Here is a 24242-nt window from a genome sequence, read left to right on the forward strand (position 1 = left end):
TTCCCTAGCACACCTCAGGACACTTGGCTGCAGTCCCACGTAAGCCTTGCAGGTTGCAATGATGATATTCCCATGTTAAAATCAGGTGTTTCCCACCAAAAATAAGTGTTGTGCGTCACTCATTGCAGCTGTCAGCACCGCAGCTGAGAAGAATCTTTAAAAACCAAATGTGAATAAACCTCTCCAAGAATATAGAAGAAACTTTGTGATTTGACTTTGCCCCCTGAAGGGATGTCTTTGGCAGTAAGATTTTGTAGGACTGGTGTGGATGCTTCACCACTTGCACCACACAAGTTTTCACTCAGGGACTCACATTCTTAGAAAGGCATCCCAAAAAGGAAAATGCTTTGGCAGAGTGTTTGTTTTGCAGGATTACTTCAGCTATTTTCAGACCAGGCACACCCCAGGGAGTGAGCTGGAGGCTGATGAGACAGCTTACAGGGGACAGAGTGTGCAGGAAATGGGGAAGGGAATCGGACTCTGGGCCTCATTTACAATGAAAATGAAGCAAATGCCTGATGTCATAACCATTAACATATAAAAGATGCAGGCATTTCAAGAGAATAAGAGCCACAGACTCTCCAAGGAGACCATTGTGTTCAGCAAACGTTTTAGTTTTAAAATCCATGCTGAGACTGTTTAACAAGAATGTTCAGCTGCTGAGTAGCTGCTTCATTAAACTTAAAAAGCCTAAGAAGTATCACGCTTACGGACCCACACTACAGAATTATGTATTTCTTTCCTGATTGCTTCACTGACCCCATTAAGTACAACAGTGGGTTTATAATTTCATATAAAATGACCATCCAGGCCTTTACAAACACATCCACCAGTCGCTTGATGAGTTTGGAGAATTTGCTGGAGCAGAAGATGCAACTAAATGCAAAGCTTTAAAGCACAAGGGAAATAATCTGGCTATATCTCAGCAATGTTAATTCTAATTTCTGCCTACAGCACTGCATTGATATCCCACTTTGGCAGAGAAGATACAGGTAATCCCTTTCCACTTTTCCAAAAGAAGTTGAAAGTTACAATATATTTTTCTGAATTCAGAAGAACCATTTTCACACAAAATCAGTGCATGTGTCTGAAAAGTGATACAATTACAGAATTAAATTATATGTGCTTTAATACTGAGCCCCATGGTAAATAATGGAGATTAGTTGTCCTTAAAAGCACAGAGATCCTAAGCAAATCCTAAATTAAAGCTGGCATTAAGGAGTTGTAGAACTTAACAGCCACAAACCCCCAAAGTCAGTATTTACCCAAATCTATGTATTATGTCAAAAAAGTTTTTCACCAAAAACAAGTGGAAATCTGTCAAAAATGCCTCAGTAAAAGAGAAAATAAAGAACAAAAGCAGGAAGTTAGCATTTATGAAGACAAGCAATATTAAATTGGGGAAGACAGAATATCAACATTTATTCCGGACACCAGAAAATTCTGAGAAAAGTGGCTGAATTTGGTATCATGAATGTATGGTGGCATTTAGCTCTTTGTTTTTTCTTTTCTATGTTGTCCCTAGTCCTAGTTTTTCATTTATATGTATATGGGTTTATGAGTATCAGAGTGAAAGTAAAGGTGTTGAAGTTATTTTCTTTATGCAGTAAGTGTAAAAACAATGACAAACCAACCAATGAACTCAAACAAATTATTTGAGAGCACGTTGAAACTAAGCAGAAGATTCAAGTGTAGAAGATATCCTTTGCCAAGGATCCCACAAGGCTCAACAAGTGCCAGTGAGCAAGGCACTGCCACTCCAGTTGAGCTGCACTCAAATAGCACTCAAAAAGCATTACAGTATTTCACGATTACAAGTCACACTGACTATAAGCCACATCTCTGGGTGTTGGCAAACATTTCGTTCTTTGTCCATAAATAAGCCACACCTGATTATAAGCTGCTCTGTCGTTGGCAGCGAGGACCCGCGTGCAACAAAGTTGCCAAATAGTAACAGAATCGCGGCATGGCGGGGTTTACTGGCTCGGCTCGGGCCTTGAGGGCTCGGGGCTGCCAACAGGGCTGGGTGGCCCAGCTCAGTGCTGCCGCTCAGCGGGGCCGCTCGGGGCTGGCCGCTGCTGCCACCACTGGGCTCACTTGCCCTGGCCCAGCCCAGCGCTGTGCCGTGGTGGCAGGGGGGCACGGAACCCACCAGCACCTGCAGCGGTGGTGGGAGGCGGGGATGGAGCCCACTGGCACCCACGGCGGTGGCAGGCGGGGAGCCTCCCCCCGAGCCGTGGGGCCAGCAGGAGGGAGTTCCCCGCCTCCCCTGGGCTGCGCTGCCTGAAGGAGGGAGCTCCCCTGCCTTCCCCCTGCCGTGCTGCCTGCACGGAGTCCAGCTCCACCTGCCGCACAACAGAGTAACCAATTTGTAACAATCACGAAAAGCCGGGTTTTACTGGTAGGTGCTCAACTCGGCACCGGTTTGCATTTCTGGGGTTGGAAATGTCAGAAAATTATTCACATATTAGCCACTCCTGAGTGTAAGCTGCATTTCCGGTGTGGGAGCAAAATTTTAGTCAAAACGGTGCAGCTTATAATCGTGAAATTACTTTACTGCCCTGAAATGGAATTCAAAGACCAAGCTATCTGCAGACCTGAACTACAACTGGAATCCTTGTTGCACTCTTCCTGACTGTGCATGAGTGCACCCCAATTCTTGGACCCACAAAGCATCATCAGGGTGAGGAGTTAAATTATCACAGCAGAGCTTTTTTAAAGCAGTGCTGGTTTCCTGCTGAAGCTGTGAGTGGCTGAGACTTGCACAAGGCAAAAGGATCTTTACACTTCAAGCAGTGAGTTGCAAATGTTGAACAAATACTCATGGGGTTGCTCCCTTTTCCTTTTTTTTTTCAGCATCTCTGCTAAGAATAGCACTTATTCCACGTCTCAGTCATGGTTGCAAACTTGGAAACCCATTCCCTTCCTTATTCCATGTTCCCATGGGTTCACCCTCCAAGTTTCAAGAAATGTGACATGAGCTTGCATCAATCACCTTCAAGACTTAAAAATATATATGAAAAACCATCAGCACCCCATCTGGAGACATTTTCCCAAGAAATACTGCACTATTTTAAAAGGACACCCAGAATACTAACATTACTAGTAATAGTAATAGTAATACTAATAGTAATAGTAATAGTAATTATAACAGTAATAGTTATAATGATAATAAAAGCAACAACAAACCAAAACCAAAACCAAAAAAAACACCACACACCAACAAAAAAAATCCCAAACACATAACCACACAGGAAAATAATAATTAAAAAAAAAACAAAAACAAAAACCCAAACAAAGAAAAAAACAACAACCTTGAACAACCAAAAAGCCACATTCCAGTTTTCAGAGGCTTTTAGAGATATGTTTTTGTTTCCTATTTATGTAATTTCACATAATTTTGTGCAATTTACTACAGAGTTTTGGACAGTTTTTTACCTAGGACAGGTCAGCAGAGCTGCATCACAGGTAGAATTCTCTGTTTTACTGCAAGCTGGAAGAATGGTACAAATCATGGAGGAGCATCTCTCATCTTCTTTTCTGCTATCAGTCTTGGCTGGCTACTCAGAATGCAAACTGTTGTATTCTAAGTGATAAATTAATGTTTATGAGAGTTGGCAGCAATGCAGTTGTCAGAGGCTGTGTGAAAAAGGTGTTCTCCACTGACGCAGGTGTCAAAAGACCATGCATTGCCTTTGTTTCTAGAAATGGGGAACAGGAACTCACCTTTCCCTCCCTGAGGTTTAGACAACAATTTTACGCCACTCTTTAGGATGCTCCAGAGACCAAAGCAGCCACCGCACTCACTGGATCACACACAGCTGCTGTGTGATCCCTGCTTTTCCTTCCCACCAGAAAATACAGAATAAGAGCCAAAATTCCCAACTCCAGAGCACTCTGAAACCTCCTAGATTTTTACCTACTAAGAAACAATGCAGGGTACTGTGAAGGTGGAATAGACAGAATACTTTTTTTAAAGTGTGCCCCTGAAAATCCTATTTTAGTGGACAACCATTGAGTTTTATGCATGCCCTTTCTCAGACATTCATATCTGGAATAGCCTGAAATCACAAATCCACCAAAAAGAGCTTCATGGGTGCCCTCCAGGTTACAAATGTACAAATATTGAATAAAGGAATCTGTGGAGTAACCAGCAGTTCCAGCTGGAGCCATGGATGCTGCAGCACCACAAGACCCCCAAGTTCCCCAGAGTAAAAAAAAATAATTTCTCTAAATTGAGAAGACAAATACCTAGGCTTGATAATGACATGTGGCTCAGCACAAGGAGAGAAAAAAAAGTGCTGCCTGACCTGTTTGTTCATTTTGGAGCTCTAAAGTCATCAGTGAGAGAGGTAGCATGAGGACACAGCAGTTCTGGGACAGCAGCAGAAGGTTGGAGAAAATTTTATTTGGTCAACAGCATCCAGTTTGCTTTACTACACCACCACCTTTTAAGGAGCTATGAGAGACCACTGAGAGGTGCAAGAGGAAGATGTGGCAATTGTTCACCAGCTGAGGAGGACAGATTTCACAGTAACGAGTTTCGACACCTAGAAAGTAGCACAGTACCAAACCCGCATGACATTAGGCAATTTTACTCTGTTTCAGCCCACATTTTACTAATTTTTCGTGCTGTAAATAGCATTTCCCATTCATCTGGTCTGAGCTCCAGGGGCTTTTAAAAACTACCATACAGTGGGCTGCATTCAAAGTGCAATTTTATAAAAAAGCACATAAAAAAACTGAGTGCTCGTCTGAGGCGGCAGCACAAAGCAGTCCAGCATAAATAGTTAAGAGTCTGATCATGCATGTAAAACTTCACTGCCCACCCACAAATCATCGCTATTTTGTTATGTGCTGAACCTTGAACCACTTTCCATGAGAGCAATAGACTGCCTTTTTGGTACTGTGAACTCTAATAAATCGCTTTATATGCCTGCACAGCCACTAACTTGAGAAATTTACTTAGATTTGTATCCTTTTGTTAGTTGTTGAAATGAAATTTTTCAGATGATAATAAATACCATAACTACTTGTGGTGGTGGCATTTCAGCCTCCTGTTAATAAGAAAAAAACCCCCAGAAGATACAAATTCAGTTTACAACTGATCAGGAAATACATTTTTTCCCCCAAGGTATAAGGAAATATGTATATTTTCTTTCCTTATATTAGTTTTTTTCAAGCAGAAATGTCTTTCCTCACAGGTTATAAAGGCACATACTCTAACATGTTCCTAAATTTCCTTTTTTTCATTGCCTCATCTGCTTCAGACCCCCACTCCCTAATTTCCCCACTCCTGTCCACAAACTTCCTGTTTATTCTGGCCCCAGAACATGGCTGAAACCACAACTGTTTTCACTCACAGGCATCAAAACGCAGTGAAAGAATTAGTATCTGCTTATTTACTCAAAGCTTGCATATTAAAAGGCCCAGAAGTTTGGGGTTTTTGCACTAGAAAGTTCTGGATTCTCTTTCCTCTTCCACATTAGGTCACTTTATACAAATGAATCAAGCACCTCTTGGTCTAAAATGTGAAAGATGACAATTTAATTTGCTCTCAATAGCCGTCAAAGGACAAAGAATTCCGTGTCAGCAAAGCTGGGGTTCATCCCTAAAAATCATTTTGTCCTGGAGAGTGAGAGTATTTTTTTTGCACACTGTGTTTTACTGATGAGGCACTTCTTTCATCATGGGACCTGTAAAACTTTCAGCAGTCCCATGTCTCTGCAAGTACCTTGGATTTCATCAGAAAACCTGTAATTTGCAATTTCCAACAGCACAGTTTTAACTGTGCATCGGTCAGTGCCTCTGGACTATGACCACTGTTCCAGTTAGGTGCTTCATTCCTGCTGCCTGTTTTGCCAGAAAAAGCAAAATCTGAGAGTGCGGGAAGCTCATTCCACCCTCTGAGACTCATACCACACCTGCACACAGCAGAATGCACCAAAGAAATGGAACAGAAGTTACACCTGCCACACCTTGATGTTTTCAATTATTCTTCCAGCAGATAGGGAGAATCCAGACCAGGTGAGGACCAATGTTTCTGCCAAATACAAACCCTTAAAGTCTTTCTCAAATACAAGGCCTTAGGAGGGCAAATTTGGCCAGATCTGGTCCAAATGTGCTGCATTTGATGGAATTGTTACTGTTGTCCTTCCCCACATTTAGGCTGGACTCAGAGCTGCTGTCCCACAGTTGTAGGATGGAGCTCAGGGGAAAATATTCGAAGTTAAATATTTATGTACTCTCAAGGCCATGTTTTCACCTTCAAAAATAGCTCTCCCCATTTCCACTGCCAGGCTGGAAGGAGGGCTGCCAATCTCACACAGGTCATTGCCCTGCCCCATGTAATAAATCCCAAATTTGGTTTCTTTTTTCTTGTTCATGCAGGTAAACATGAGCTGAATCCAACTGATTCCAACTGGCCAGGCAAGGCCAAGCTGAAAATGACTTGCTTAAACTGCAAATCATGTACGTAGTTAATACCTGAGGCTTAACTTCATGTCTGAGGTTTGGTAATGAACTCCTGTTCATGAAAATCTTGTGTAAATTAACTCTTTGACAAAAGGGATCAGTTATTAACTTGTGATTTTACCTGGCTCACAGTTGCCAAATCCATACAGATTTTGAGGCTGTGATCAAGCAATGTGTCTGCACAAGAGTTTGAGCAACAGAGAGCACAGAGAGTGCTGGCAGGTGATGGAGGTAAGAGCCTGAAAACTGCAGGGCAAAAAGAGCCAGCAAAAGGCAAAATGTTTTTAACTGCTAATAGAGGTTACTTGGAGAAATGTGGTCATGGTATTTCTACAGACAGCTTAACAAAAAAGCTAATTCTTCTATTCATTGGTGCTAAGTTAATTATTTGCCCATTTTTAGTATGTTTGATTCTTCCAGCTCCTGCAGTCAATACTGCACATGAATATGATCCCATTACAATTATTTCATTTATACTTCTCACTATTGATGGCAAAAAGTTCAATGTATGAAACTTAGAAAAGATACTAAACCCATTTCAAATTAAAGTAAGTAGAAGAGTGCAAGGATTTCTTTTTTTAATAGCTTTATATTTTAATTCCAGAGTTTAGCAATATTGGCTGCATTGAGAAACTCAATGAGCCCAACTTGTCTTCAAGACTCCAGTTTTGAAACAAAGATTATTATCATACCCTGCATACCTCTGTTTTGATGCATTGTAATTTAACCTGAAATCATTCAGGTACCTTCATATTAATTTATTTTCTTCCTTAGTCTTCGTCTGCATAAAAATTTAATATTTAGTTCCTGCGCAGAGGACTTCTCTCCTTTCCATGCGCTGCATCCCAAACATCTCACTGTCTGCCAAGATACTTGCATTACTAAAAATGTTGTCTGGTGCTCCTACATGCACCAGGTACAAACAGAAGGCTTTTTTCTTCTTCCCTAGGTACTGTGTTTGTCACTTCTACAACAAGACAGAAAACCCCATTAGGCGGATCCAATTCTCATGTTTTATTCAGCAATGAATCACCTGGATGACAGTCTGTAAACACATGAAACTTGGCTTGTCTGAGATGCTTTGCAAAGCATGTCCCAAACTAATATATTTACCTGTGGAATATCTGCTTTCACTTGTTCCAAGACTGTGGGATCACCTCATGGGTTTCTGGAGGTGCTGGTCTACCAGGCCACTTGCCTTCCCTGAAGAGAATTTGCTTTGGCATTATTTTATCTTGTTCTGTTTCAGCTGGCAGCAGCTGAGTGTTTGATGTTCAACGACGAGGGAATTAGTCTTCCAAATACCTTGCTTGAAAAAGAGGAAAACACTTTAAAAAGCAAAATGCCTGCAAATGCAGGTCTATTCCTCTCTCTTTTCCCTTTTTACCCTTCAGTCAAAAGCAGTTCAAAATATTTTTGCTGCATTTTCCTTCACATGGGAAGATAAACCCTTCCTGTTCCCATATCAGTCTATTTCTCTCAGCAGGAGCAAGTTGTGGACTCCATGGGTTTCTGTAATATTTACATAAAGATTTCCCTCTGAACTTCAGTTTGGGGGAGGGGAAGAGTTTTTCATCAAACTCCAAGACTTGCACTGTTGTCCAGAATGAGACAAACACATGGGAATATTGTGAGTTAATTAAAATCAGTGATAATTCCCTACACTAACTAGTTTTACATGGGTATGTGATGTGCTATATAAAACTATATCCTGTGGGGACTGAACAGTTCCATTTCTTCCAATAACAAGCACACCAAGAATGTTTTTAGTCATTGTCACATGAAGTTGGCATTGGTCAAACAAATCAGATCTGACGTGCAGACCTGGAAAGAAAAAGTCCTTGCTGCAAAATAAAGCACATAACAACTGATCTTCAGTAATCTTCAAGCAAATTACTGAAATGCTGCACTAGTGAATCAAAACTAGAAGACAGAACTAAATCAAAATGGCAGAGGTAAAATCTGAATGGACAACATTATTGTCCTTATCAAATCTAAGAGAAATACCAACAAGAAAAATAACAATAGTTAGAAGTGAACTAGGTATTAGCCTTATTTCTGTGAGAAATAAAGGCAGTGGAAGTCTGGAGGGGGTTTGAGCTGATCTCAGCTGGGATTTGACTCTGTTATTATGGTATTGTAGCTTCTGCACTGACATCAACCATTACATGAAGATTTTCTTGCATACCCAAGACAAGCTTGGTGCAGGACTATTAGAACTTTGCAGGATAGCAGTGAGCCAGACTAATGCTAAAAAAATATAGCATTGTGTAATTGGACCTGCAAGAAATTTCATAGATTTCTATAGTGCGATTTAGCAAGCTTTGATATTTGTTTTCACTGCCAGAGAATTAGTAATACTGTTTAAGAATCTGAGTATCTGTAATGCAAAAACCACATCTGTGGGCCACAATATGATTGCTGCTTGGTGGAGTTTTATGTATCAGGATCAGAGAATGGTTTGGGCTGGAAGGGACCTGAAAGCCATGGCAGGGACACCTTCCACCATCCCAGGCTGCTCCAAGCCCCATCCAACCTGGCCTTGGACACTTCCAGAGATCCAGGGGAAGCCACAGCTTCTCTGGGCATCCTGTGCCAGGGCCTGCCCACATCCACAGGAAAAAAATTCTCCTAATATCAGATCTTAAGCTGCTCTCTGTTAGTTACTCTCTTTTTCTGTTGCTCCAGATCCTCATAAAGAGTCTCTCTCCATCTCTCCTGTAGCCTCCCTTCTGCATCAAAAGGTCACAATTAGGTCACCCCGAAACCTTCCCTTCCCCAGGCTGGCACCTGGAGCTGCCCCTAACACCAGGGCCAAGTCCTACTAGGGCTGAGCACATAATTGTTATATTCCTTCAACCACACATTTAAAGCAGAATCTTTAATTAGAGATTTGCTTTTGTCTCATCAAAATGTTTGCACATCTTTGTACCACTTTGCACACTCTAAGACATCACTGATGGCACCAAAAAATTCATTCAGAAGCATGGAGACTCTAAAACTTGGCTGAGCACACTGGCTCTGTTGCAGAAGAATCTGTGTGAAGTTAGTTGTTGCCAAAGGGCAATGTAACTAAAGAGCTCCAAGTTTTACCCTGGGGACTGCAAAATTCTGGGGTTTCTGGAGATATTGTGAGCAGCCAGAAATAAAAAGTAAGATAAAATACTTATTTGCTTTCAGCAATGTGTTTTACCAGCCCACTTCATCCTAAAAAAAAAAAAATTATTCTTTCTTAGTAAAGAAGCAACTAAAAGATTCTCTCCAAGATTTGCCCTCCTGCCATTGCCTGCTGCTCAGGCAGGTAAAAAAGGAAGTTTAGGATGTAGGTTTTCCACAAACTCTTGATTGATTTCTGTCTTCCACAATGCAGGATTTTGTGGGTCTCTGTCCCTTCCACTACTCTAAACACCAGAGTGCAGGGTCAGCCAGCCTTACCTCACTGCAGGGCTGTGGAAATTTCTAGAATCTATTCACTCGCCTCCCATCTTGACGCTTATGGCTGCAACAGCAATTGAGGACAGCTTAGGTAAAAACAATTACCAATGAAACTTAAAAATGGAAACCTTAACAGTCCTAAAAACAGCCCTAGTTATGTACTCCAGCTCCATCTCTTAAACAAGAGCAATTTATATTTACACAGCCCATGAAAGTTTGAGGATCCTGGCTTCAAAGGCACTCTGCTATTTAATAGAATAAACCAGCACACCACATTTTCCACGAGGAACATTTTCCTTGGTTCAGTTAATGCTCAGGACCGAGCTTTCACAGGACACTACACGATGATCCAGACCTGGTGAGCAAACACAGGATCAAGTGCCCAGCTTTCAATTCTGTCTTCCTGTTTAGTACCTGATGGGCACGGAGCTCTGCTCTGTGACAGGGAAAAGATGACACTCCTCCTCCCTGGAGGCCTCCATGCAGAGGTGTCTCACACACACAGAGTGGTAAATTGAGTACAGAGATGATTCTGCTGGTTCTGGCAACCAGAAAGAAAGCAGAAAGACTATATTTAGCATGGCACTTCATTACCAGTTTAATGGCATCCCAAGGTTTAGCAGCCTGTCAGGTCAGAAAGAAATTACACCTTGTTAGAGAAAACCACTGAAACAAATTTCCTCATTAAGTACAATGTCTCCTAGCTTTTACCTATTGCTGGAAAAATCATTTTTCACCCTGTAAATTGGATAAGTAAGATTCAATCATTTTTTGTTTTATGTTAGGCTATCTCCATGACTTTTACCTTCCTTGCTATGGATTAGTGAAATTTTAAGTGGGTGTTTTTGGGTCTTTAATTAAAAAGTATTAAAATACTTCCACAAGTATTTTATAATAACATTGATGCTGAAGTTGAAAAGCTTTATGTACAAATGTCTTAGTGAATCTAGTGAAAAACTAGTGAATCTTAGTGAATTTTTGTACAGTCATTTTGAGACTGCTGCATTTGCCAAAGGTTAATTTTATTTCCCATGCCATCTGGGCATTGCTCTCAGCTAGTCATACTAGTCCTTAAATTTGTTCAATTTTTCCATCAAATGAATCCCCAGTGTTTTTCTAAGGAAGCTAACATCCTCCAACAGCTCTCCTTGCTTTCTAACTCCTGGTTTAACTACTACCACAGCTGTGGAAGCAGAATGAATCCCTGATATCCCATCATTCTATAAAATATATCTTAATACTCTTGGCATACTTGTCTTTGTAACCTCCTCCAGGCATACAACATATTCGTAGCCTTAATGAAGAACAGTGAGTTAAAAGAGTGGCAAAAATTAATTAAAAGTAAGCCAAAGGCCTGTTTAAACCCGTGCTCAGTGCAGATCATCTCCAAAGCTGAACAGTCCCATATAATAACTGCAATAATTAAACCACATATTTGCTTCCAATATTTGTGAGATCTGTTCTTTCTGACAGCCAGTATCTGTTTTCAAGCACATTATAGTCCTGGCTGCTGATACAGACAGAGGATGAATTAATTATGGACAGGAATTTGTGACCAAGTGTTCCCAGAAACTCGGACTATCCATCTCATTGCACAGAGCCATCAGCTCTCAGCTGCCAAGCAGGACTGAAGTAAGCAAAAGAGAGACAGGAAATTCACTGTCTCAGCCCCAAAATACTGAAAAACCACTGTCCAGGCCAGAGCACACTTGTCTTTCATCAAAAGCAAAACAACAAAAGCCTAATTAATGATCAACAAAGACGATTAATTGCAACAGGCCAGCACTGAGGGAGTCCAGGTGGTAGAAAATCTCACTTGGACTTTGGGGGTGGTTTTTTTGTGTGCAAATGGGAGGTGGCAGTAGATTCATTGCCTTTTGAGTGTTTGGGGAGGAGAGGAAAAAAAGACATACTTGCACACCCCTGAGCAGGCTGTGCTTCTAACAAAGTGTGAACAGGCAAAGGATGAAGGTCTGGCAGCCACAACCCAAGTCAGCTGGGATGGAAATGCCCTTCTGTCACCTGGCTTTAAAGACAGATTTGTACAAACCATGGGCATAATTTACCCCGGTCACTCTTTTGTTTGTTTGGTTTTTTCATTTTTCCATTTTATATTGCATTATTCAATTTTATTTACTTGATAGAAGCTTTTAAATCAGACTTTGCCTGGAATCTGTACCAGAGGATTGACAGCCAGTAAGCACAAACAACGTGTACATGTACAAAATATTTCCAAGAACTGAGAGAGTTGTCTCTAATTTCCAAGCCTTAGTGGCAGCAGTGCCTGATTACAGCAGCAACATCCAGTGAAGTACTTCCACTGCAGTTTTTTCAGTCTTTCAGTCTGGCTGTCCATACTGGCAGTCAAACAGCACACAACCAAATAGCAGACAGTCAAACTGCAGCTAGAAATTAACTCTGTATTGTGTTTCATAGCTGAAAGCCCACACCAGCCTCTCAGCTGCCAATTACTCCCAGCCCAAAATGCATCCTTAAAAGCAGGATTAACACAGAACCCTGCAGTCACAAAAATTGACCCACCAACTATTGCTGCACAACAAAATCAGCTTACAGGCAAGGAGCTGGATTTAAGGGCTCTATGATGGATCAGTTCCTCTTGTGCTGTTGAATGTACTTTGATCTCCTGGGCTTCAGAACATGCCTAAATTTAAAATAAGCTGCTGCAAGGAAACTATCCTTTTGTGCAGCAATTGAGCTGTATGGATTGGAAGGTTATGGGCACAAGTAGAAGGAGGGCAGGAATGTGGAGACTCGTCGTTCTGCCTGCCTTGGCACGGGTGCACGCACTAAGAGAAACTACAACTTCAGCAGCTATGGAAAAGTAGATCTGCAATTTGCCAGGAGGAGAAAAGAGAGGTGAGATTCAATTTCCAGCTTCTGATTGTCTCCAAGGGCTGGTCCTAGAAAACAAAGCTTATTCTGTGTGCTACGGATACTCTTACTGACACCGAATTAATAACTCTTCTGCTGCACCAGCCCCCTCAGACATGGCACAGCTCACCTTAGGAAGGAGCAGCCTGAGGATGTCTGTAACATAAAGTTCATACGGTCTCCAGTGGCACTCACAGAAGGTTTTATTCTGTTTTTCATAGAGACCTTAAATACTAAACTGGGGGTTCAAACAGCCCAGAAAATAAAGGTATAAACCTGTCCTCATGTGAAGATACCACAGGCTTAAACAAGGCCTTTATATTTCAGCTACAGCCATGAAATGCTACACGGTTTTATTTCCAAGCGTTTCAGAAATAAATGCATTTGATGCTTCTCATAAACAGCCTAGAGCAGATAAGCAAAGAACCAACACTGACCTTATGTCAGATTTACAATTTTTATTTTTTAAGCCCTCAGAAAACCAATTACCTAAACCATAAGCTAGTTTGGAGAAAACTAATCTCCCCAGTGCTCAGCCCAGTGAGGCTTGTAAAGCACCCAGCTCACACAGAGGTAGGATCAGCCACGTGGATAAGAAAGGATTGCAGGCTATTGTAGCTCTGACTCTGCCTCATGCTTGTCGTGCTCTCTCTCTTTCTGAGGTACAGCACTGATTACAATGGGAACTGGGACAGCCCAGACTTGATGACAGAAAAAAAATTAAAAAAAAAAAAAAAAAAGGAAGGTCTACTGCACTTCACCTGAATCTAAGCATCTTGGATTATTTCTTCTTCCATCGTGGCATTGGTGGTGACTTAATGGAAAGGTTAAGCACAAGTAAAGGAGCACCAGGCTCAACACCCCAAAGCAACCACCATTCTGAGTGTGCAGCTTTAAACCTCTCTGAACTGCACACCAGCCTGTAGGAATCCCAGGTCTGCTAAAATGAGGAAATGCAGAAAGAGCTGAACTGCAGCCCTAAAGCAGCATCAACCTCCTGACCTCATCTCCAGAAGTGACCAGCGTGATCCTGAGCTGTTTACTCAACAGGTGAAAGATGAAGCTAATCTGGGCTTCAGAGAGAAGTAAAAAGAATGATGGAGATGGTCCCAGTGGAAACTGGCAGTCACTGCATGGTGTCATGACCTGATCATTGGATAAAAGGTAAAATGTTGGAAGAAATCTCATTGAAGGAGTGAAATATGGCCAATTTCTTTCTACACCAATATAAAACACCAATTCTAAAAAGTTTCAAACTGCCTGGGTTGTAACAGATTCACAACAGTATTTATTCATTTGTGTTTACTGTCTCATCCTAATAAATATCACAGTCAATAAAAGCTTTATGCCAGTTGCCTGTATCCTTTGGTTAACCTTCTGCAAAATTTGCCTATTCATCATGGCTGTCATCACCAAGCCAGGAAGAAAAAGAGTTTTCTTTTGGTAGTGGGGTTTTTTTTCCCTGTGTATTTTAACACAGAGATGCATTTGCAAATTTTATGTGTTAATTTTATAATACTTGCTTACCAGTCTTACAACACAAAGTTTAGACAGCCTAATATAAATGTGACAGAATAATAAAAAAACCAATCATTGGTCACCTCTGTCCAGAAGAACTCTACTCTAAAATTCCAGCAGCCATCTCCACTGCTGTCTCATACCAGGAAGAAAAGCATAGATTCTACCTTAAAAAATTATTCCTTCTAAAAAGACACCCAACATTTGAGCAGCAGTTTATCCAGGTCCTCTGGCAAGCTTCCTGAACCACAGATTTATATCATGGCTTTGACTATTTCCCCACACTCTAGCAGTCTTGCAGAGACTGCCCCCAGGGCAGGATATGTCCCCACAGCTCCCACAGAACAGCCAACATTAAAAAATCAGTGAAACTGAACGGAAGTAAAAGAGTTTGTCAGAGTCAGTGTGCTCTGTCCAAGCCAATGTGCTTCTCTACACAAATCCGTAACAGTTAGACGTCGAAATTTTGTCCTCAAAATTCAGCAGTTTCATGTCAAAAGTAGAACCAGACTCACCCAATATTAAGAAAAAATTAAAACCGGTTCAAAAAGGAAAAAAAAAAAATCTGCTCACTCCACTTCTACAGCTTAGTCCAAACTACAGCAGGGAAGGTTTAGGTGGGACCTGAGGAGGAATTTCTTCCCACAAGGGGTGATTGGGCATTGGAAGGGGCTACCCAGGGAGGTGGTGGAGTCCCCATCCCTGGAGGGGTTTAAGGAGTGACTGGAGGTGGCACTGAGTGTTCTGCTCTGATTGACAGGTTGGATTCAGAGCTCTTTTCCAACCTAATTCATCCTGTGGTTCTGTGTGATTCCACAAAATAAAACTAAGTAAAGATCTGCATGAATCAAAGAAAAAGCATCCAAGATCTGTCTTGGGCATTTAGGGTTTTTTTAACAGAGTGTTAGACTAAATATTTTGTCTCTGCTTTAGCAGTGCCAGCAATGATTCATTCCTACAAAATACTGTTGAATAATTAAAATTAGATGATATCTCTGTTCTCGCTTAATAACATTTTTTCCTACTCCTAATTTTTTTCTTTGAAACGAATGTCTACAAGTCAGTTAATTAACATTCATTTTTCTAGGATCTGCTCAGCACAGGAATACACTAACTCTTCAGGTGAAAGTAATTTATAGACTACATTATCCAAAGTTATTTTCCATTCCTTTGTCCTTGGCAGAGCAGTGTTGCAATGACAACCAACATCTTAGAGCAGAACACATTAACAAGGTTGTTAATTTCCTGGTTCTGCTAACGAAAAAAAAAAAAAAAAGCCTCACCACCCCATTAAATAACAGTGAAAGGCAACTATTACCAATTTTATTATTTTTCCACAAAGAACAGAGACTGAAATCCTCAGTTCAGTGAGTTGTTAATTACTCCAAAGGATAAATCCCAGACCCATGAAACTTCTTATTCTCTTTACTGTGGGGCTTTCTTAGATGATGCTGCTGTGAAAAAAACCTCTCTTCTGAGTAAGACTTAGAGGGCACCTCAGATAGTAATTCATCATTATCATCACAGAGCTCCTTGGCAATGTAACCATAGAGAAACATTTACAGGGGAGGAAGATTGGGTCCCTCCAATAAAATTTAACATTTCTCCTCAGCTGACACAATCTTTTACTCATTCCAGGAGTCTGGGGATTAGCACACATTGTCCAAGCTGTCCATGCTGATTATCCCAGAGTTATAGGGCTGCTGAGGGCAATGACCTGCAGGTGGGACTTCAGCACAGCCAGGGGGATTTTCTCACTGACCCCTGGACCTCTCTTCACAACACATTCACCTCCACTGCCTTGTATCTCACTTGGTAGAAATTCACATTGTGCTTCAGCCTGAAGGAGTACTAGAGCAGGAAAGGCAGTTTTCTCAAGCCAAACTGAGTTTCCTGCTTCACTTTCAGAGCTTCTTAAAAGCACTTACAGTTAAATTGTGAGGAAAAATGTGATGCTAAACTATGACTTTTGGTCATGTTAAAGTGATGCCTATGTTAATGCAATTTTTTTTTTTAGAAGGCAGGCTTTTCTGGAAAACTTGGGATAAGCTGGAGAGCTGGAGATATGACTGTTGCACCAAGTTTCTAATTAATTTCAATTTTGGAAGACTTTCCTGGAATTTCATGCTAGGTTTTATGAAACCACATAGCATTTTGGGTTTGCATGCCCCTCTGCATGCTTAAAAAGCAGACAAAGCAGTTAGCCCAGGCTATACCTGATCATACATTTCCCTTTTATATATTATAAGGAGTAATAGGATTTATTCCACTGGTGGTAAGAACTGCATCTTAGTAGTCATCTTATTAAGAAGAATGATGTATTTTCAAGGAGTTTACTTCCTCCTATTTTGTGAGGCTTTCTATGTGTACAGGAAGTTTAGTGGATTTTAGGGTGTGTTGAGAGTAGGATGTGCACTGGCTGTGGGCAAAGTCTGGGTGTTGTACACACAGTCTTAATATTAGTACTGTAATACTAAATTTAGTATTTTTACAGTATCTACCAGTATTTTATTTTTAAACCTGTGTGTGGTGTAATCCACTGCTTCTCTCCTGTCAAGCACAAATTTATAATGTATTTTGCTTTATTTTGTTCTCCTGAAAAAAAAAAATCTATGTGTTCTCTGGAACGTTTGACCCATTTGCATATGTAAGCATTTACTAATTTTCCGCAAGGACTGACGTTAACAAAAAAACCTGCTATTTTTAATTCTGAGGTTTAAATTTTTAAGTAATTGAATCCATAGGTACCAAATAAGAAAATGGGATACAGAACAACAGAGCTGTTTTCTTCCAAAATTTATTTGGAAATAAATAAATTTATATCCAAATATGGAAATAATGGGGGCTCATTATTTATTAATGGTGCCTGGTAGCTTGGTCTTTGTTGGACTGACCCAAGAGCAGCACCAGACTCATGATACTTGAAAAACAAGGACAGCTGTTTTCTAAGTCTCCACACTGAGGGAAGAAACCCAGATTTTTGTAAAGTTTGTGACAGGAACAAAGTCCAGCAGCAGACAGTGAGGCAATCTCACCATGAGGGAGTTCAGCCAGATGCAAATCCAATAATGCAGCATAAGCAGAGGAAAGAAGAAAGGAACACCTCCTGTCCTGCTGACTTTATCAGCACAGATTCCACCAGGAGCCTTCCACCTACTTCCAGCAACTTTCAGGGACTCTGATCCAGCATCTAAGATGAACTGAATCCACTGATTTTTAGAACAAGTTTGCCACTAAATTCAGTAGGGTCAAGATTTGTTTGCTTGTTGCATTGGCCATCGTCATCCTGCTGTTTTCAACAAGCTCCATCTCAGTAGGTTCCTGGCAAGACCAAATAATTCTGCATGTTTGCAGAACAGGCTTGGAAGCCCAGTTTAAAAAACTGCTAATTAGAGATGCTAATCATTCTAAGAAACAGAATTTACAGCAATTAAACTCAGCTCCTTTCTGCTAGCTGACAAAAATATTATTAGGTTATTTCTCTCTGATTCTTCACCTGATACTCAGCTATTTTGTGTCAAATATTGGGTGGCTAATTTTGCCTTCAGCACCTCAAAACCCAAGTCAGCCAGAAATTCCTAACAGCAGTCCTGAGGCAGGCTGAACAGCCTTTCCAACAGTTCAGGTGAGGTTACAGGATGTGAAAATTAAAGTTATGCTGCACCTACACCACAGGTTAGTCACCACTGCAGCAGGACAGAGATTTCAAGAAAAGAATATTTAGCTCATCACTCAGTCGTGTATAACCATCCACATATGGATGGTACAAAATTCACCCAGTCAATCACGATGCCACAGGCATGAGGGGAAACATTTCAAGGCCCTGGGAATTAATGTTTTGTTATAGCTTAATGTATAGCAGATGGAAAGCAGGCTTCCACAAGATGCATTACCCTGGCAAGATCAAAGTGACCCAAGCAGAAGGCTGTGGGGGCAGATCTCTGGCTCAGCTGGCCACCCTCCTTCTATTAAAGCTTTCATGCAAGAAAAGCTGCCATGCACTTTTATTTTATCTGGGTTTGGTTGGGAATTACAATGCAGTTCCAGAATAGCATCAGCATCTATGGGCAGCAGGGTTTTTTGAACCACAGCTTACCTGAAAGCTAAGAGATGACTTTAAGCTTTCCAGTGCCCCTCTCTACGAATATTTTGCTTTACCAGAATTCAATTCTGCAGAAGCAGAGGCGCATCCAGTTGCGTGATGCAAAAGAAAGCACCAGGTACTCAGAGCCCATTTGATGATGACAAGCAGCTTCGCAGTAATAAAATCAGAAAATTATTTGTTTAGCCCTCCTGACAATATAGGAGGGAGATCCTGTTGGCCAAACATAGCCAAGCTGCTTGAGAAATCCCTGTGGGCAAGGGCTGCCTTCCAAGGGCTGCTTCTCCCACCAGCTGAATTCCAAGCACTCACACAGAGCTCTTAGTGGTTCAGCCCCACAGCATGTGTTCAATTATTTAACAAAACCAAGTACAATGCATTTGTGAGACTCTTATGACCATCCCAAACATATTCAGAATTGAGTTTGTCTCTTTAGCCATCCATTCACACTAACATTCCACAAACATTAACACTTCACTTCATTTTCTATGAAGATGCCCCATATGCCCTGCCCCCGCTTCTTGTTTTCTTCAGATAACAGGGACAAATAGAGAATTCAGCTTCTGTCATGAACACATAAATAACTGTTCACTGTATAAAATTCAAGCCCATCTTCTCCTAACTTTTCTCCCATTTTCCTCTGGGAGAAAAGCTTCAGGAACATTTAAAACACTATAATTATATTATTGTATATCCAAATATACTTCAGATTATCCATCCCTATGATTTGTGTCTCTGGTCTTCAACTTTCAGTTTCAAAATCCTATTTCAAATGTTGCTCAGTTATCAGTAACTGTGATTTCTGCCTTTTAAAGCTACTATATTTACTTTCTGGTTATTTTGTCACATCTAGCATGAAAACTTCACAAGATTTCAAAGCTCAGTATGCCTAAAAAAGGAGCATTTTCCACTCCCAGAAGCATATTCCTGTTCTCTCCCACGTATCTTAGTAGACTGTGTGTGAAAGTAATTTTCTTTCATATAGGGAAGTTTTAAAAGAACAGAAATACAAATCCTATGCACAAATCCCTTCCTCTCCAAACCCCAGTCACAAACATCAACATCTGAAAACCAACAAAGCAAAATGAAGAATCAGTCTTCACCCTGGATATATTTTCCTTCCTTTCCTCCAAACCCAGAATGACAATTCCTGTGCTCTAGCTCCCTGTGCACCTTTGGAAGACAGCTCCAAAGCAAACAGATATTTCCCTGATAACTGGGTTTTTTTTGTTTGTTTGGTTTTTTTTTTGGTTTTGTTTTGTTTTGGTTTGGGTTTTTTTTTGTTTTTAATTTTCCACTGTCTTTGTAAATTAAGTATTTCAAAAACTTGGGGAAATGTACCCATGAAACCTCTGCAATGCCTAATTTTGCATGTGAACTGTGCATCATCCAAACACAGGGATATTCAACTAATGAGAGAAACTTGGAGAAAAACTAGTTCATCGTGAAATGCAGCACTCTTCTAAATAAGTCAGGATTTTGGAAGAGCTGGCTGGTATATAACCTTTTTCTTCCAATTCTAGCTCACAGATGTGTTAAAGTGGTTAAAAGGTGACCATGGAAGGGCCGAACTGAGAGAGCTGAGCACGTCCATCCTCTTTTTTTCCATGCCTACTCTGTGTGTGCATTTAAAAATAAATAAATCAAATAAAAATCCACACAAAGGAAGCGCAAATTAGCTGCAACCTTGTTGTACTTCATTAAATGCTTTAAAATTTGGTTTTCTTTTCCATCCTTACAGATTTCTCATCCTTTCAGCAGAGCCACTACCACCTGGGCATTTACAGCTGCCTCCCACATCATTCCTGAGCTCCTCTCTTGCACACACAGAGCCCTAACTCCTTCTCAGCCATTAATGCTGAAATGTTTTGTTTAGCTAAAAGGATCAGGCACGTGACTCCATTAAGAAAACTGCATGGCCAGAAAGAGTGCTATAAAAAGACCAAAGGCAAATGCAGCATTCTCTGTCCCAGAGAGTAAGTGCATCCCTGGCAGCACTGTCTGCAGAGATGGGTCAAGAGAATAATGAAGGGGAAAAAAATTGAAATAAAATAAAGCCCTTCCACCACTGAGTGTTTTGCAAGGTCACCCCACACCCAAAATTTGACACCAGAACCATGCATGTCACACCACCCCAACAGAACAAGCAGCGCTGGACAGTTCAAGAGCAAATTAAAACTGGTCCTCTCTGCTTTTTCTCAGCCTCTTCACAGTTTTTTCTCACCTGTCCAATATTCACCCCCAAAGCCTCCTAACCAGTGATACCCTCCTGTTCACCCAGCAAGGAGGGTCTCTCTCATGCCACACAAAGGGCTTCATGCCAGCTCCAAGATACAAAATTTAAAGAAATGTTATTTTATTATTATTAACAACAACAACAACAATAATGATAATGATAATAATAATATTTCAACTGAGGCCACAGAAGATGCGTTCCAGCAAACAGAGAGACTTCCTGGTGCATGGATCTCACCTGTACTTGCATGACAGCCTAACATCCAACAGCAAAGAATTACGTTTTTAAACACACAGGATATGATGAATGGCGAGGGGAATTATGGCAATTTCACCAGAAAAACTCACTTTGCCCGGTAACTTAAAAAAACACACCCAAACAAACCACACAAAACAGTGAGTGGTTACTGCTGTGGACAAAGACTGTTTCCTAATAGTAGGGGTTTAATTTTAATGTTATTTTTAATTTGTACATTATTTTAAATTTGTAATTTAGACATTTCTTTACATGCCATAGTCTGTCTTGAGGACTACAGCAGGTATAGCACACTTACCAGTTTCCTACCCATTGCCATGAATTGCAAAAGTTACTCATCAGCAAGTAGCAATGACTTTCTCTGAGATGGCTATTTAATTTTAAAAAATGTTCAGAAGATAAGTGAGCTGGATGTTATACTTACTAATGAGAAGACTATACCATAAAGCAAACTATAATCCTCATCTGTGTCACTCTGTTCTTTCCCCTTCTTTAAAAAGGAGAGAAAAATCCTAGCTATGAAGTAAAAAAGGATTTGTGGTTTTAGTTTTAAGTGTGCTAAGCAGGCACAGCTTTATTTTCCATGCTTTTGACAGACCAGAATCTGGTGAGGGGAAAGGACTTAAAACCAACCAAAAGGGTTGCCAACAATAAAATACTCAGGACCAGCTGCCACTGGGGTGAGTGAATGACTTGTGGACTCATGACCCCTGTTCCAACGTGCCTGTAAAATTAGCTCAGAGACAGCTGGAATAGTCCCTGCTGCCATTCCTACCAGCACCTTCCCTGCTCTTCTCTTAGCAGTCAAAAATTCGTGAGAGAATTTCAGGTTTAAAGGCTTCTTTGGAAGCGAGTGGATTGACACAGTGTAAATCACTTCTTCCTTGAAATCAGAAAGAGAAAAGTAATTTATACTGATTTATACTGTGACCTTAGCATTTCTCACTCCTTCTCCTGGCTTTTTTTTTTTTTAATTTTAAATTTTGTTTGAGATTGCAGTGCCTTTTCCTCAGTGGAATTCAGTTTTATCTTTTCCTTTCAAATATAAAGAGTTTTCGTACTCTCTTCTCCATTCAACTCCTGCATCTCAGGCTTAAGTTTTTGATTGTTTTTGTGCTAAAACTCTCTTTTGCTGGGTTATTTCTCTTCCCCTGCTCATCCAGCTCCTGTCTTCTCCCATACAAGATGTACACAGAAGGCCTGCAATCTAAAAATTAGGGAGGTCGGTGGACTAAACTAATAACGTGAAAGCAAAGATTTGCAAATGTTTGTGAAGTTAAGATTCTTCCCCATCCTGTGGGAAAAGAGCAAGACTCTGGATTTTGTATGCATGCTTTTTATTTATTTTTTACATGAACATGCCTTTCACATAAGCCTTCAGCTAAGAAGAAACATTTCCTAGGGAAAAAATTAAATCTCTTCATTCTTTCTTGCTAAGTTAATGTCTAACAGAGGTTCACAGAGGTGTGGGGGGAGGAATGAGCTGGGCTCAGAGGTTGCCTGACCTTATCACACAAGAGGAACAGCTTCTGCAAACACAGAAAGCAAATATTCTGGCAAATTATTTGTATGCTGAAAAGTTAAATCACACAAGCATACACACACACACAGAGTACAAGCATAACCTCTGCTTTCCTATTTCAAAAGCTGCCTGGGAAAGTCAGGAGATTTTTAACATCACTTTTCCCAGTGAGGAGAAATGGCAATTCTCCCAAGGAAAACAGAGTTTAGGTAAGATGGAAATTACACAGGCTAAGGGCTGACACACAAGGCTGCCAATATGGATTTTTGCCCATTAAAAAGATCCACAAATGACAGGAAAATGTGTTGGTGCTCTCAGTCTTACTTTTTACATAAAGACCCAGCTTTATCACCTTGAAAGTATTTCTTTCTGCTCTTAAGAATATAAGAGATCTGACTTCTCTGTTTCTGAAGCAGGAAACCTCATCAAACTAAAAAAACCCTCTATTTTGACTGTAATATTGTAAAGTAAGAGAAGAAATAAGTAAGAGATGAAATATTTAAAACACTGGGTGTGGGTTTGTTAAATCTAGTTACCTTCTAAAAACTCTTCTCTGTTCTTCCAAGCAGAGCCTGACCAAACTCTTATTCTAATTTATGTATATTTCAATGAACTCTCAAGCGAGAAGAAAAAGCACAAGAGGAGATTGAAAAGAAATACCTCATCTACACCCCAAAAGTTTAGTAAAAATATTTTCAGGCAGAGAACTGGAGGACAGAAAAAATGCATGGGGTTATTTCTCTTTAAGCACTGTGTAAAGAAAATCCTAATTTATTTTTGGTAGCATGTTCTAAAAAGCTGCTGCTATCTCCCACCCTACAGCCAGAGAAGGCTGAGTAAGAAACATGCCATTATGGGAAATCAAGAATATTCCCATGGGTTTTTTTCAACATTCTGAAGACATCCTGTAAATCAGCTTCAAGTATTTTAATGTCTGGGTTAAATATAAATATTTGCGTGCGTGTGCGTATATTCATATGTCTACACACACAGTTTGTGGTGAGATCCTAAAGTACTGGGAGGAAATTGGGCTGCTGATTCTTCCCAAACACAAGAAACATGTGCTTTTAAAAGGAGACAAGTTTAAAAAAAGAAAAAAAAAACCCAACAAAACCAAATCAAAACAAAAAAACCCAACCAAAACCAACCAAACAAAAAAACACACAAAAAAAAACAAATCAAAAAGCAAAATGCAAAATTCTCTCTTCCCTTAGAAAAACAGAAAAATCCCAAATTCACAGTAGATTCCAGTTCAGATCGTATCTAAGCTCTGTGTAGTTTGAAGTTCCAAGACTCTGCTTTAGGTTTTTCTTGACTTTCTATGACTAATATTATTATTTTTATTTAACAATAACACTCTGAGAAACTCAGCCACTGCTGCACATGTTAGGGAATGACTGCTTGCTAGATATTGTAATTTGTGCCTGTAATAAAAATTAACAAATCAACAGCACAGTAGCTGTGGTTTGGCATAGCTTTACTTTGGCTGCTTCTTCTGGATGGAGCCCAGACTTTAAGGACCTGCCAGGAGCCCTTAAAAAGGGAACCAAGCCATGAAATGTGACACACTGGGGAAGAAAAAAATCATTCTGGCCAGGAAAATGCAGTTGGCAACAGCACAACATCCTCGTGCACACTTTTAAGCATCCCTATATCATTGCACAACACTTTGAAAATCTTTCATGTGGTGCAAAAAATAACAGCATTAAACTTCCAGCCAGAGATCCACAATCAGGTGTGATCAGCCACCATCCTGTACATGCTCCTGGTTAAAGCCCAGGATTTGTGGATGTTATTCTTGTTCCTGC

General features: G+C 40.4%; 1 protein-coding gene across 4 annotated transcripts in view; it reads right to left on the reverse strand.

Annotated features, from left to right (window-relative positions):
* MARCHF3 (membrane associated ring-CH-type finger 3) overlaps window positions 1–24242 on the reverse strand; it is a 60854-nt gene that overhangs the window by 24157 nt on the left and 12455 nt on the right. The window lies entirely within an intron of this gene.

This window comes from Catharus ustulatus, assembly GCF_009819885.2.
Source record: "Catharus ustulatus isolate bCatUst1 chromosome Z unlocalized genomic scaffold, bCatUst1.pri.v2 scaffold_29_arrow_ctg1, whole genome shotgun sequence".
In the NCBI taxonomy this organism is placed as follows: Eukaryota; Metazoa; Chordata; class Aves; order Passeriformes; family Turdidae; genus Catharus; species Catharus ustulatus.